General features: G+C 52.8%; 11 non-coding genes across 11 annotated transcripts; all 11 read left to right on the top strand.

Annotated features, from left to right (window-relative positions):
- The first annotated feature begins 569 nt into the window (after window positions 1-569).
- On the top strand, window positions 570-760 carry LOC146816941 (U2 spliceosomal RNA). Its single transcript, XR_014964616.1, has one exon. It is a non-coding gene; the product is annotated as a U2 spliceosomal RNA (small nuclear RNA).
- A 1,030-nt stretch (window positions 761-1,790) lies between these two features.
- LOC146816940 (U2 spliceosomal RNA) lies at window positions 1,791-1,981 on the top strand. Its single transcript, XR_014964615.1, has one exon. It is a non-coding gene; the product is annotated as a U2 spliceosomal RNA (small nuclear RNA).
- Window positions 1,982-2,985: 1,004 nt separating this feature from the next.
- On the top strand, window positions 2,986-3,176 carry LOC146816939 (U2 spliceosomal RNA). The gene has a single exon (XR_014964614.1). It is a non-coding gene; the product is annotated as a U2 spliceosomal RNA (small nuclear RNA).
- A 986-nt stretch (window positions 3,177-4,162) lies between these two features.
- LOC146816938 (U2 spliceosomal RNA) lies at window positions 4,163-4,353 on the top strand. The gene has a single exon (XR_014964613.1). It is a non-coding gene; the product is annotated as a U2 spliceosomal RNA (small nuclear RNA).
- Window positions 4,354-5,347: 994 nt separating this feature from the next.
- Window positions 5,348-5,538, top strand: LOC146816937 (U2 spliceosomal RNA). The gene has a single exon (XR_014964612.1). It is a non-coding gene; the product is annotated as a U2 spliceosomal RNA (small nuclear RNA).
- A 1,027-nt stretch (window positions 5,539-6,565) lies between these two features.
- On the top strand, window positions 6,566-6,756 carry LOC146816936 (U2 spliceosomal RNA). The gene has a single exon (XR_014964611.1). It is a non-coding gene; the product is annotated as a U2 spliceosomal RNA (small nuclear RNA).
- A 1,003-nt stretch (window positions 6,757-7,759) lies between these two features.
- LOC146816935 (U2 spliceosomal RNA) lies at window positions 7,760-7,950 on the top strand. Its single transcript, XR_014964609.1, has one exon. It is a non-coding gene; the product is annotated as a U2 spliceosomal RNA (small nuclear RNA).
- Window positions 7,951-8,954: 1,004 nt separating this feature from the next.
- LOC146816934 (U2 spliceosomal RNA) lies at window positions 8,955-9,145 on the top strand. Its single transcript, XR_014964608.1, has one exon. It is a non-coding gene; the product is annotated as a U2 spliceosomal RNA (small nuclear RNA).
- A 1,039-nt stretch (window positions 9,146-10,184) lies between these two features.
- On the top strand, window positions 10,185-10,377 carry LOC146816933 (U2 spliceosomal RNA). The gene has a single exon (XR_014964916.1). It is a non-coding gene; the product is annotated as a U2 spliceosomal RNA (small nuclear RNA).
- A 1,004-nt stretch (window positions 10,378-11,381) lies between these two features.
- On the top strand, window positions 11,382-11,572 carry LOC146816932 (U2 spliceosomal RNA). Its single transcript, XR_014964607.1, has one exon. It is a non-coding gene; the product is annotated as a U2 spliceosomal RNA (small nuclear RNA).
- Window positions 11,573-12,580: 1,008 nt separating this feature from the next.
- Window positions 12,581-12,771, top strand: LOC146816931 (U2 spliceosomal RNA). Its single transcript, XR_014964606.1, has one exon. It is a non-coding gene; the product is annotated as a U2 spliceosomal RNA (small nuclear RNA).
- Window positions 12,772-12,818: the final 47 nt, after the last annotated feature.

Below are 12,818 nucleotides of genomic sequence, written 5' to 3'. Positions count from 1 at the left end.
GGGAGGGAGGGAGGGAGGGAGGGAGGGAGGGAGGGAGAGAAGTGGACACTGCCCTTGGCTTCTCTGAGCAATGAAGGAAAATACAGAGTACTTTTCTTCTTTGCCCGCCCCGCCCGTCCCCGAACGGCCACGAACGGCCAAGCCTTATCTATAGGCCTTTGGCTACAGGGGAGCAGTGTCCCGGGTAGGCGAGGGCGAGGCGCCGGCCACTTCCTGTCGGGGAGCTGTCCAGGGCATCCTGGCCTGATTCCCAGCATCCCCCGGCTGCCAGGCTTTCCGGCCAGCCGGCTAGAAGCAGAGGACAGGAAGGGGCGGGGCATGCAAATGCTAGAAAGAGGACAACGTGGGTATGCTAAGTGACGCCTAACGAGGCGAGAGCCGTGGAGGACTCTGGGAGCCGGGAGAAGGCCCGAGGCCAGGACCTCCTTTCTATGGGCACATGCTGAGCTCCCACTAGGAGTCAGAAAAAGAGGCGAAAGGGCCTCAAGCGACGGTGCGAGGGAAGACCCCGGTCCGGGTCAGCCAGGGAGATTGCTCCGGGAGGTGCGAATTCTGGCACCATTCTGGTTATCGCTTCTCGGCCTTTTGGCTAAGATCAAGTGTAGTATCTGTTCTTATCAGTTTAATATCTGATACGTCCTCTATCTGGGGACCATATATTAAATTGATTTTTGGAACAGGGAGATGGAATAGGAGCTTGCTCTGTCCACTCCACGCATCAACCTGGTATTGCAGTACCTCCAGGAATGGTGCACTTCCCCACCCGGGGAAAACAATGCTGTTGAAAGATAGATGAGAAAACGAAAGTAGCGCTTCACTACGAAACCCTGTAAAGTGGCGCTACTGTGTTTGCGCGCGAATAAAACCACCCTGGTCACCGCGTCTTGCTTTATTTATGTATTTATGTCATTGATGTGCCGCAAACGCGCTTTATTTATTTATTTATATATTTTTCACGTTTTCTGGAACTTTTTTTTATTTCTATTTCCTTCTCCATCCAGACGCTGCACTTTGGAAGAGAAAAATGTCAGAAGGAGACTGCTTTTCCAGCATCGGAGTTTCCTTCGTTTTTGGATCCATTTCACTGGGGAACGAATTGAGGAAGTTTTACAGCAAGTCAGTAGGATCGAGGTAGAGACGGAAAGAGATGAGGAAAGAGAGGGAGGGAGGGAGAGAGAGAGAGAGAGAGAGAGAGAGAGAGAGAGAGAGAGAGAGAGGGAGGGAGGGAGGGAGGGAGGGAGGGAGGGAGGGAGGCAGAGAAGTGGACACTGCCCTTGGCTTCTCTGAGCAATGAAGGAAAATACAGAGTCCTTTTCCTTCTTTGCCCGCCCCGCCCGTCCCCGAACGGCCACGAACGGCCAAGCCTTATCTATAGGCCTTTGGCTACAGGGGAGCAGTGTCCCGGGTAGGCGAGGGCGAGGCGCCGGCCACTTCCTGTCGGGGAGCTGTCCAGGGCATCCTGGCCTGATTCCCAGCATCCCCCGGCTGCCAGGCTTTCCGGCCAGCCGGCTAGAAGCAGAGGACAGGAAGGGGCGGGGCATGCAAATGCTAGAAAGAGGACAACGTGGGTATGCTAAGTGACGCCTAACGAGGCGAGAGCCGTGGAGGACTCTGGGAGCCGGGAGAAGGCCCGAGGCCAGGACCTCCTTTCTATGGGCACATGCTGAGCTCCCACTAGGAGTCAGAAAAAGAGGCGAAAGGGCCTCAAGCGACGGTGCGAGGGAAGACCCCGGTCCGGGTCAGCCAGGGAGATTGCTCCGGGAGGTGCGAATTCTGGCACCATTCTGGTTATCGCTTCTCGGCCTTTTGGCTAAGATCAAGTGTAGTATCTGTTCTTATCAGTTTAATATCTGATACGTCCTCTATCTGGGGACCATATATTAAATTGATTTTTGGAACAGGGAGATGGAATAGGAGCTTGCTCTGTCCACTCCACGCATCAACCTGGTATTGCAGTACCTCCAGGAATGGTGCACTTCCCCACCCGGGGAAAACAATGCTGTTGAAAGATAGATGAGAAAACGAAAGTAGCGCTTCACTACGAAACCCTGTAAAGTGGCGCTACTGTGTTTGCGCGCGAATAAAACCACCCTGGTCACCGCGTCTTGCTTTATTTATGTATTTATGTCATTGATGTGCCGCAAACGCGCTTTATTTATTTATTTATATATTTTTCACGTTTTCTGGAACTTTTTTTTATTTCTATTTCCTTCTCCATCCAGACGCTGCACTTTGGAAGAGAAAAATGTCAGAAGGAGACTGCTTTTCCAGCATCGGAGTTTCCTTCGTTTTTGGATCCATTTCACTGGGGAACGAATTGAGGAAGTTTTACAGCAAGTCAGTAGGATCGAGGTAGAGACGGAAAGAGATGAGGAAAGAGAGGGAGGGAGGGAGAGAGAGAGAGAGAGAGAGAGAGGGAGGGAGGGAGGGAGGGAGGGAGGGAGGGAGGCAGAGAAGTGGACACTGCCCTTGGCTTCTCTGAGCAATGAAGGAAAATACAGAGTCCTTTTCCTTCTTTGCCCGCCCCGCCCGTCCCCGAACGGCCACGAACGGCCAAGCCTTATCTATAGGCCTTTGGCTACAGGGGAGCAGTGTCCCGGGTAGGCGAGGGCGAGGCGCCGGCCACTTCCTGTCGGGGAGCTGTCCAGGGCATCCTGGCCTGATTCCCAGCATCCCCCGGCTGCCAGGCTTTCCGGCCAGCCGGCTAGAAGCAGAGGACAGGAAGGGGCGGGGCATGCAAATGCTAGAAAGAGGACAACGTGGGTATGCTAAGTGACGCCTAACGAGGCGAGAGCCGTGGAGGACTCTGGGAGCCGGGAGAAGGCCCGAGGCCAGGACCTCCTTTCTATGGGCACATGCTGAGCTCCCACTAGGAGTCAGAAAAAGAGGCGAAAGGGCCTCAAGCGACGGTGCGAGGGAAGACCCCGGTCCGGGTCAGCCAGGGAGATTGCTCCGGGAGGTGCGAATTCTGGCACCATTCTGGTTATCGCTTCTCGGCCTTTTGGCTAAGATCAAGTGTAGTATCTGTTCTTATCAGTTTAATATCTGATACGTCCTCTATCTGGGGACCATATATTAAATTGATTTTTGGAACAGGGAGATGGAATAGGAGCTTGCTCTGTCCACTCCACGCATCAACCTGGTATTGCAGTACCTCCAGGAATGGTGCACTTCCCCACCCGGGGAAAACAATGCTGTTGAAAGATAGATGAGAAAACGAAAGTAGCGCTTCACTACGAAACCCTGTAAAGTGGCGCTACTGTGTTTGCGCGCGAATAAAACCACCCTGGTCACCGCGTCTTGCTTTATTTATGTATTTATGTCATTGATGTGCCGCAAACGCGCTTTATTTATTTATTTATATATTTTTCACGTTTTCTGGAACTTTTTTTTATTTCTATTTCCTTCTCCATCCAGACGCTGCACTTTGGAAGAGAAAAATGTCAGAAGGAGACTGCTTTTCCAGCATCGGAGTTTCCTTCGTTTTTGGATCCATTTCACTGGGGAACGAATTGAGGAACTTTTACAGCAAGTCAGTAGGATCGAGGTAGAGACGGAAAGAGATGAGGAAAGAGAGGGAGGGAGGGAGAGAGAGAGGGAGGGAGGGAGGGAGGGAGGGAGGGAGGCAGAGAAGTGGACACTGCCCTTGGCTTCTCTGAGCAATGAAGGAAAATACAGAGTCCTTTTCCTTCTTTGCCCGCCCCGCCCGTCCCCGAACGGCCACGAACGGCCAAGCCTTATCTATAGGCCTTTGGCTACAGGGGAGCAGTGTCCCGGGTAGGCGAGGGCGAGGCGCCGGCCACTTCCTGTCGGGGAGCTGTCCAGGGCATCCTGGCCTGATTCCCAGCATCCCCCGGCTGCCAGGCTTTCCGGCCAGCCGGCTAGAAGCAGAGGACAGGAAGGGGCGGGGCATGCAAATGCTAGAAAGAGGACAACGTGGGTATGCTAAGTGACGCCTAACGAGGCGAGAGCCGTGGAGGACTCTGGGAGCCGGGAGAAGGCCCGAGGCCAGGACCTCCTTTCTATGGGCACATGCTGAGCTCCCACTAGGAGTCAGAAAAAGAGGCGAAAGGGCCTCAAGCGACGGTGCGAGGGAAGACCCCGGTCCGGGTCAGCCAGGGAGATTGCTCCGGGAGGTGCGAATTCTGGCACCATTCTGGTTATCGCTTCTCGGCCTTTTGGCTAAGATCAAGTGTAGTATCTGTTCTTATCAGTTTAATATCTGATACGTCCTCTATCTGGGGACCATATATTAAATTGATTTTTGGAACAGGGAGATGGAATAGGAGCTTGCTCTGTCCACTCCACGCATCAACCTGGTATTGCAGTACCTCCAGGAATGGTGCACTTCCCCACCCGGGGAAAACAATGCTGTTGAAAGATAGATGAGAAAACGAAAGTAGCGCTTCACTACGAAACCCTGTAAAGTGGCGCTACTGTGTTTGCGCGCGAATAAAACCACCCTGGTCACCGCGTCTTGCTTTATTTATGTATTTATGTCATTGATGTGCCGCAAACGCGCTTTATTTATTTATTTATATATTTTTCACGTTTTCTGGAACTTTTTTTTATTTCTATTTCCTTCTCCATCCAGACGCTGCACTTTGGAAGAGAAAAATGTCAGAAGGAGACTGCTTTTCCAGCATCGGAGTTTCCTTCGTTTTTGGATCCATTTCACTGGGGAACGAATTGAGGAACTTTTACAGCAAGTCAGTAGGATCGAGGTAGAGACGGAAAGAGATGAGGAAAGAGAGGGACGGAGGGAGAGAGAGAGGGAGGGAGGGAGGGAGGGAGGGAGGGAGGGAGGGAGGCAGAGAAGTGGACACTGCCCTTGGCTTCTCTGAGCAATGAAGGAAAATACAGAGTCCTTTTCCTTCTTTGCCCGCCCCGCCCGTCCCCGAACGGCCACGAACGGCCAAGCCTTATCTATAGGCCTTTGGCTACAGGGGAGCAGTGTCCCGGGTAGGCGAGGGCGAGGCGCCGGCCACTTCCTGTCGGGGAGCTGTCCAGGGCATCCTGGCCTGATTCCCAGCATCCCCCGGCTGCCAGGCTTTCCGGCCAGCCGGCTAGAAGCAGAGGACAGGAAGGGGCGGGGCATGCAAATGCTAGAAAGAGGACAACGTGGGTATGCTAAGTGACGCCTAACGAGGCGAGAGCCGTGGAGGACTCTGGGAGCCGGGAGAAGGCCCGAGGCCAGGACCTCCTTTCTATGGGCACATGCTGAGCTCCCACTAGGAGTCAGAAAAAGAGGCGAAAGGGCCTCAAGCGACGGTGCGAGGGAAGACCCCGGTCCGGGTCAGCCAGGGAGATTGCTCCGGGAGGTGCGAATTCTGGCACCATTCTGGTTATCGCTTCTCGGCCTTTTGGCTAAGATCAAGTGTAGTATCTGTTCTTATCAGTTTAATATCTGATACGTCCTCTATCTGGGGACCATATATTAAATTGATTTTTGGAACAGGGAGATGGAATAGGAGCTTGCTCTGTCCACTCCACGCATCAACCTGGTATTGCAGTACCTCCAGGAATGGTGCACTTCCCCACCCGGGGAAAACAATGCTGTTGAAAGATAGATGAGAAAACGAAAGTAGCGCTTCACTACGAAACCCTGTAAAGTGGCGCTACTGTGTTTGCGCGCGAATAAAACCACCCTGGTCACCGCGTCTTGCTTTATTTATGTATTTATGTCATTGATGTGCCGCAAACGCGCTTTATTTATTTATTTATATATTTTTCACGTTTTCTGGAACTTTTTTTTATTTCTATTTCCTTCTCCATCCAGACGCTGCACTTTGGAAGAGAAAAATGTCAGAAGGAGACTGCTTTTCCAGCATCGGAGTTTCCTTCGTTTTTGGATCCATTTCACTGGGGAACGAATTGAGGAAGTTTTACAGCAAGTCAGTAGGATCGAGGTAGAGACGGAAAGAGATGAGGAAAGAGAGGGAGGGAGGGAGAGAGAGAGAGAGAGAGAGAGAGAGAGAGAGAGAGAGAGAGGGAGGGAGGGAGGGAGGGAGGGAGGGAGGGAGGGAGGCAGAGAAGTGGACACTGCCCTTGGCTTCTCTGAGCAATGAAGGAAAATACAGAGTCCTTTTCCTTCTTTGCCCGCCCCGCCCGTCCCCGAACGGCCACGAACGGCCAAGCCTTATCTATAAGGCCTTTGGGCTACAGGGGAGCAGTGTCCCGGGTAGGCGAGGGCGAGGCGCCGGCCACTTCCTGTCGGGAGCTGTCCAGGGCATCCTGGCCTGATTCCCAGCATCCCCCGGCTGCCAGGCTTTCCGGCCAGCCGGCTAGAAGCAGAGGACAGGAAGGGGCGGGGCATGCAAATGCTAGAAAGAGGACAACGTGGGTATGCTAAGTGACGCCTAACGAGGCGAGAGCCGTGGAGGACTCTGGGAGCCGGGAGAAGGCCCGAGGCCAGGACCTCCTTTCTATGGGCACATGCTGAGCTCCCACTAGGAGTCAGAAAAAGAGGCGAAAGGGCCTCAAGCGACGGTGCGAGGGAAGACCCCGGTCCGGGTCAGCCAGGGAGATTGCTCCGGGAGGTGCGAATTCTGGCACCATTCTGGTTATCGCTTCTCGGCCTTTTGGCTAAGATCAAGTGTAGTATCTGTTCTTATCAGTTTAATATCTGATACGTCCTCTATCTGGGGACCATATATTAAATTGATTTTTGGAACAGGGAGATGGAATAGGAGCTTGCTCTGTCCACTCCACGCATCAACCTGGTATTGCAGTACCTCCAGGAATGGTGCACTTCCCCACCCGGGGAAAACAATGCTGTTGAAAGATAGATGAGAAAACGAAAGTAGCGCTTCACTACGAAACCCTGTAAAGTGGCGCTACTGTGTTTGCGCGCGAATAAAACCACCCTGGTCACCGCGTCTTGCTTTATTTATGTATTTATGTCATTGATGTGCCGCAAACGCGCTTTATTTATTTATTTATATATTTTTCACGTTTTCTGGAACTTTTTTTTATTTCTATTTCCTTCTCCATCCAGACGCTGCACTTTGGAAGAGAAAAATGTCAGAAGGAGACTGCTTTTCCAGCATCGGAGTTTCCTTCGTTTTTGATCCATTTCACTGGGGAACGAATTGAGGAAGTTTTACAGCAAGTCAGTAGGATCGAGGTAGAGACGGAAAGAGATGAGGAAAGAGAGGGAGGGAGGGAGAGAGAGAGAGAGAGAGAGAGAGGGAGGGAGGGAGGGAGGGAGGGAGGGAGGGAGGCAGAGAAGTGGACACTGCCCTTGGCTTCTCTGAGCAATGAAGGAAAATACAGAGTCCTTTTCCTTCTTTGCCCGCCCCGCCCGTCCCCGAACGGCCACGAACGGCCAAGCCTTATCTATAGGCCTTTGGCTACAGGGGAGCAGTGTCCCGGGTAGGCGAGGGCGAGGCGCCGGCCACTTCCTGTCGGGGAGCTGTCCAGGGCATCCTGGCCTGATTCCCAGCATCCCCCCGGCTGCCAGGCTTTCCGGCCAGCCGGCTAGAAGCAGAGGACAGGAAGGGGCGGGGCATGCAAATGCTAGAAAGAGGACAACGTGGGTATGCTAAGTGACGCCTAACGAGGCGAGAGCCGTGGAGGACTCTGGGAGCCGGGAGAAGGCCCGAGGCCAGGACCTCCTTTCTATGGGCACATGCTGAGCTCCCACTAGGAGTCAGAAAAGAGGCGAAAGGGCCTCAAGCGACGGTGCGAGGGAAGACCCCGGTCCGGGTCAGCCAGGGAGATTGCTCCGGGAGGTGCGAATTCTGGCACCATTCTGGTTATCGCTTCTCGGCCTTTTGGCTAAGATCAAGTGTAGTATCTGTTCTTATCAGTTTAATATCTGATACGTCCTCTATCTGGGGACCATATATTAAATTGATTTTTGGAACAGGGAGATGGAATAGGAGCTTGCTCTGTCCACTCCACGCATCAACCTGGTATTGCAGTACCTCCAGGAATGGTGCACTTCCCCACCCGGGGAAAACAATGCTGTTGAAAGATAGATGAGGAAAACGAAAGTAGCGCTTCACTACGAAACCCTGTAAAGTGGCGCTACTGTGTTTGCGCGCGAATAAAACCACCCTGGTCACCGCGTCTTGCTTTATTTATGTATTTATGTCATTGATGTGCCGCAAACGCGCTTTATTTATTTATTTATATATTTTTCACGTTTTCTGGAACTTTTTTTTTATTTCTATTTCCTTCTCCATCCAGACGCTGCACTTTGGAAGAGAAAAATGTCAGAAGGAGACTGCTTTTCCAGCATCGGAGTTTCCTTCGTTTTTGGATCCATTTCACTGGGGAACGAATTGAGGAACTTTTACAGCAAGTCAGTAGGATCGAGGTAGAGACGGAAAGAGATGAGGAAAGAGAGGGAGGGAGGGAGGGAGAGAGAGAGGGAGGGAGGGAGGGAGGGAGGGAGGGAGGGAGGGAGGGAGGCAGAGAAGTGGACACTGCCCTTGGCTTCTCTGAGCAATGAAGGAAAATACAGAGTCCTTTTCCTTCTTTGCCCGCCCCGCCCGTCCCCGAACGGCCACGAACGGCCAAGCCTTATCTATAGGCCTTTGGCTACAGGGGAGCAGTGTCCCGGGTAGGCGAGGGCGAGGCGCCGGCCACTTCCTGTCGGGGAGCTGTCCAGGGCATCCTGGCCTGATTCCCAGCATCCCCCGGCTGCCAGGCTTTCCGGCCAGCCGGCTAGAAGCAGAGGACAGGAAGGGGCGGGGCATGCAAATGCTAGAAAGAGGACAACGTGGGTATGCTAAGTGACGCCTAACGAGGCGAGAGCCGTGGAGGACTCTGGGAGCCGGGAGAAGGCCCGAGGCCAGGACCTCCTTTCTATGGGCACATGCTGAGCTCCCACTAGGAGTCAGAAAAAGAGGCGAAAGGGCCTCAAGCGACGGTGCGAGGGAAGACCCCGGTCCGGGTCAGCCAGGGAGATTGCTCCGGGAGGTGCGAATTCTGGCACCATTCTGGTTATCGCTTCTCGGCCTTTTGGCTAAGATCAAGTGTAGTATCTGTTCTTATCAGTTTAATATCTGATACGTCCTCTATCTGGGGACCATATATTAAATTGATTTTTGGAACAGGGAGATGGAATAGGAGCTTGCTCTGTCCACTCCACGCATCAACCTGGTATTGCAGTACCTCCAGGAATGGTGCACTTCCCCACCCGGGGAAAACAATGCTGTTGAAAGATAGATGAGAAAACGAAAGTAGCGCTTCACTACGAAACCCTGTAAAGTGGCGCTACTGTGTTTGCGCGCGAATAAAACCACCCTGGTCACCGCGTCTTGCTTTATTTATGTATTTATGTCATTGATGTGCCGCAAACGCGCTTTATTTATTTATTTATATATTTTTCACGTTTTCTGGAACTTTTTTTTATTTCTATTTCCTTCTCCATCCAGACGCTGCACTTTGGAAGAGAAAAATGTCAGAAGGAGACTGCTTTTCCAGCATCGGAGTTTCCTTCGTTTTTGGATCCATTTCACTGGGGAACGAATTGAGGAAGTTTTACAGCAAGTCAGTAGGATCGAGGTAGAACGGAAAGAGATGAGGAAAGAGAGGGAGGGAGGGAGGGAGAGAGAGAGAGAGAGAGAGAGAGAGAGAGAGAGAGAGAGAGAGAGAGGGAGGGAGGGAGGGAGGGAGGGAGGGAGGGAGGGAGGGAGGCAGAGAAGTGGACACTGCCCTTGGCTTCTCTGAGCAATGAAGGAAAATACAGAGTCCTTTTCCTTCTTTGCCCGCCCCGCCCGTCCCCGAACGGCCACGAACGGCCAAGCCTTATCTATAGGCCTTTGGCTACAGGGGAGCAGTGTCCCGGGTAGGCGAGGGCGAGGCGCCGGCCACTTCCTGTCGGGGAGCTGTCCAGGGCATCCTGGCCTGATTCCCAGCATCCCCCGGCTGCCAGGCTTTCCGGCCAGCCGGCTAGAAGCAGAGGACAGGAAGGGGCGGGGCATGCAAATGCTAGAAAGAGGACAACGTGGGTATGCTAAGTGACGCCTAACGAGGCGAGAGCCGTGGAGGACTCTGGGAGCCGGGAGAAGGCCCGAGGCCAGGACCTCCTTTCTATGGGCACATGCTGAGCTCCCACTAGGAGTCAGAAAAAGAGGCGAAAGGGCCTCAAGCGACGGTGCGAGGGAAGACCCCGGTCCGGGTCAGCCAGGGAGATTGCTCCGGGAGGTGCGAATTCTGGCACCATTCTGGTTATCGCTTCTCGGCCTTTTGGCTAAGATCAAGTGTAGTATCTGTTCTTATCAGTTTAATATCTGATACGTCCTCTATCTGGGGACCATATATTAAATTGATTTTTGGAACAGGGAGATGGAATAGGAGCTTGCTCTGTCCACTCCACGCATCAACCTGGATTGCAGTAGTACCTCCAGGAATGGTGCACTTCCCCACCCGGGGAAAACAATGCTGTTGAAAGATAGATGAGAAAACGAAAGTAGCGCTTCACTACGAAACCCTGTAAAGTGGCGCTACTGTGTTTGCGCGCGAATAAAACCACCCTGGTCACCGCGTCTTGCTTTATTTATGTATTTATGTCATTGATGTGCCGCAAACGCGCTTTATTTATTTATTTATATATTTTTCACGTTTTCTGGAACTTTTTTTTATTTCTATTTCCTTCTCCATCCAGACGCTGCACTTTGGAAGAGAAAAATGTCAGAAGGAGACTGCTTTTCCAGCATCGGAGTTTCCTTCGTTTTTGGATCCATTTCACTGGGGAACGAATTGAGGAAGTTTTACAGCAAGTCAGTAGGATCGAGGTAGAGACGGAAAGAGATGAGGAAAGAGAGGGAGGGAGGGAGAGAGAGAGAGAGAGAGAGAGAGGGAGGGAGGGAGGGAGGGAGGGAGGGAGGGAGGCAGAGAAGTGGACACTGCCCTTGGCTTCTCTGAGCAATGAAGGAAAATACAGAGTCCTTTTCCTTCTTTGCCCGCCCCGCCCGTCCCCGAACGGCCACGAACGGCCAAGCCTTATCTATAGGCCTTTGGCTACAGGGGAGCAGTGTCCCGGGTAGGCGAGGGCGAGGCGCCGGCCACTTCCTGTCGGGGAGCTGTCCAGGGCATCCTGGCCTGATTCCCAGCATCCCCCGGCTGCCAGGCTTTCCGGCCAGCCGGCTAGAAGCAGAGGACAGGAAGGGGCGGGGCATGCAAATGCTAGAAAGAGGACAACGTGGGTATGCTAAGTGACGCCTAACGAGGCGAGAGCCGTGGAGGACTCTGGGAGCCGGGAGAAGGCCCGAGGCCAGGACCTCCTTTCTATGGGCACATGCTGAGCTCCCACTAGGAGTCAGAAAAAGAGGCGAAAGGGCCTCAAGCGACGGTGCGAGGGAAGACCCCGGTCCGGGTCAGCCAGGGAGATTGCTCCGGGAGGTGCGAATTCTGGCACCATTCTGGTTATCGCTTCTCGGCCTTTTGGCTAAGATCAAGTGTAGTATCTGTTCTTATCAGTTTAATATCTGATACGTCCTCTATCTGGGGACCATATATTAAATTGATTTTTGGAACAGGGAGATGGAATAGGAGCTTGCTCTGTCCACTCCACGCATCAACCTGGTATTGCAGTACCTCCAGGAATGGTGCACTTCCCCACCCGGGGAAAACAATGCTGTTGAAAGATAGATGAGAAAACGAAAGTAGCGCTTCACTACGAAACCCTGTAAAGTGGCGCTACTGTGTTTGCGCGCGAATAAAACCACCCTGGTCACCGCGTCTTGCTTTATTTATGTATTTATGTCATTGATGTGCCGCAAACGCGCTTTATTTATTTATTTATATATTTTTCACGTTTTCTGGAACTTTTTTTTATTTCTATTTCCTTCTCCATCCAGACGCTGCACTTTGGAAGAGAAAAATGTCAGAAGGAGACTGCTTTTCCAGCATCGGAGTTTCCTTCGTTTTTGGATCCATTTCACTGGGGAACGAATTGAGGAAGTTTTACAGCAAGTCAGTAGGATCGAGGTAGAGACGGAAAGAGATGAGGAAAGAGAGGGAGGGAGGGAGAGAGAGAGAGAGAGAGAGAGAGGGAGGGAGGGAGGGAGGGAGGGAGGGAGGGAGGGAGGCAGAGAAGTGGACACTGCCCTTGGCTTCTCTGAGCAATGAAGGAAAATACAGAGTCCTTTTCCTTCTTTGCCCGCCCCGCCCGTCCCCGAACGGCCACGAACGGCCAAGCCTTATCTATAGGCCTTTGGCTACAGGGGAGCAGTGTCCCGGGTAGGCGAGGGCGAGGCGCCGGCCACTTCCTGTCGGGGAGCTGTCCAGGGCATCCTGGCCTGATTCCCAGCATCCCCCGGCTGCCAGGCTTTCCGGCCAGCCGGCTAGAAGCAGAGGACAGGAAGGGGCGGGGCATGCAAATGCTAGAAAGAGGACAACGTGGGTATGCTAAGTGACGCCTAACGAGGCGAGAGCCGTGGAGGACTCTGGGAGCCGGGAGAAGGCCCGAGGCCAGGACCTCCTTTCTATGGGCACATGCTGAGCTCCCACTAGGAGTCAGAAAAAGAGGCGAAAGGGCCTCAAGCGACGGTGCGAGGGAAGACCCCGGTCCGGGTCAGCCAGGGAGATTGCTCCGGGAGGTGCGAATTCTGGCACCATTCTGGTTATCGCTTCTCGGCCTTTTGGCTAAGATCAAGTGTAGTATCTGTTCTTATCAGTTTAATATCTGATACGTCCTCTATCTGGGGACCATATATTAAATTGATTTTTGGAACAGGGAGATGGAATAGGAGCTTGCTCTGTCCACTCCACGCATCAACCTGGTATTGCAGTACCTCCAGGAATGGTGCACTTCCCCACCCGGGGAAAACAATGCTGTTGAAAGATAGATGAGAAAACGAAAG

Source organism: Triturus cristatus, chromosome 6, assembly GCF_964204655.1.
Source record: "Triturus cristatus chromosome 6, aTriCri1.1, whole genome shotgun sequence".
NCBI lineage: Eukaryota > Metazoa > Chordata > Amphibia > Caudata > Salamandridae > Triturus > Triturus cristatus.
The sequence above is the reverse complement of the archived record's forward strand: the minus strand, read 5'-3'. Positions and strand labels throughout refer to the sequence as shown.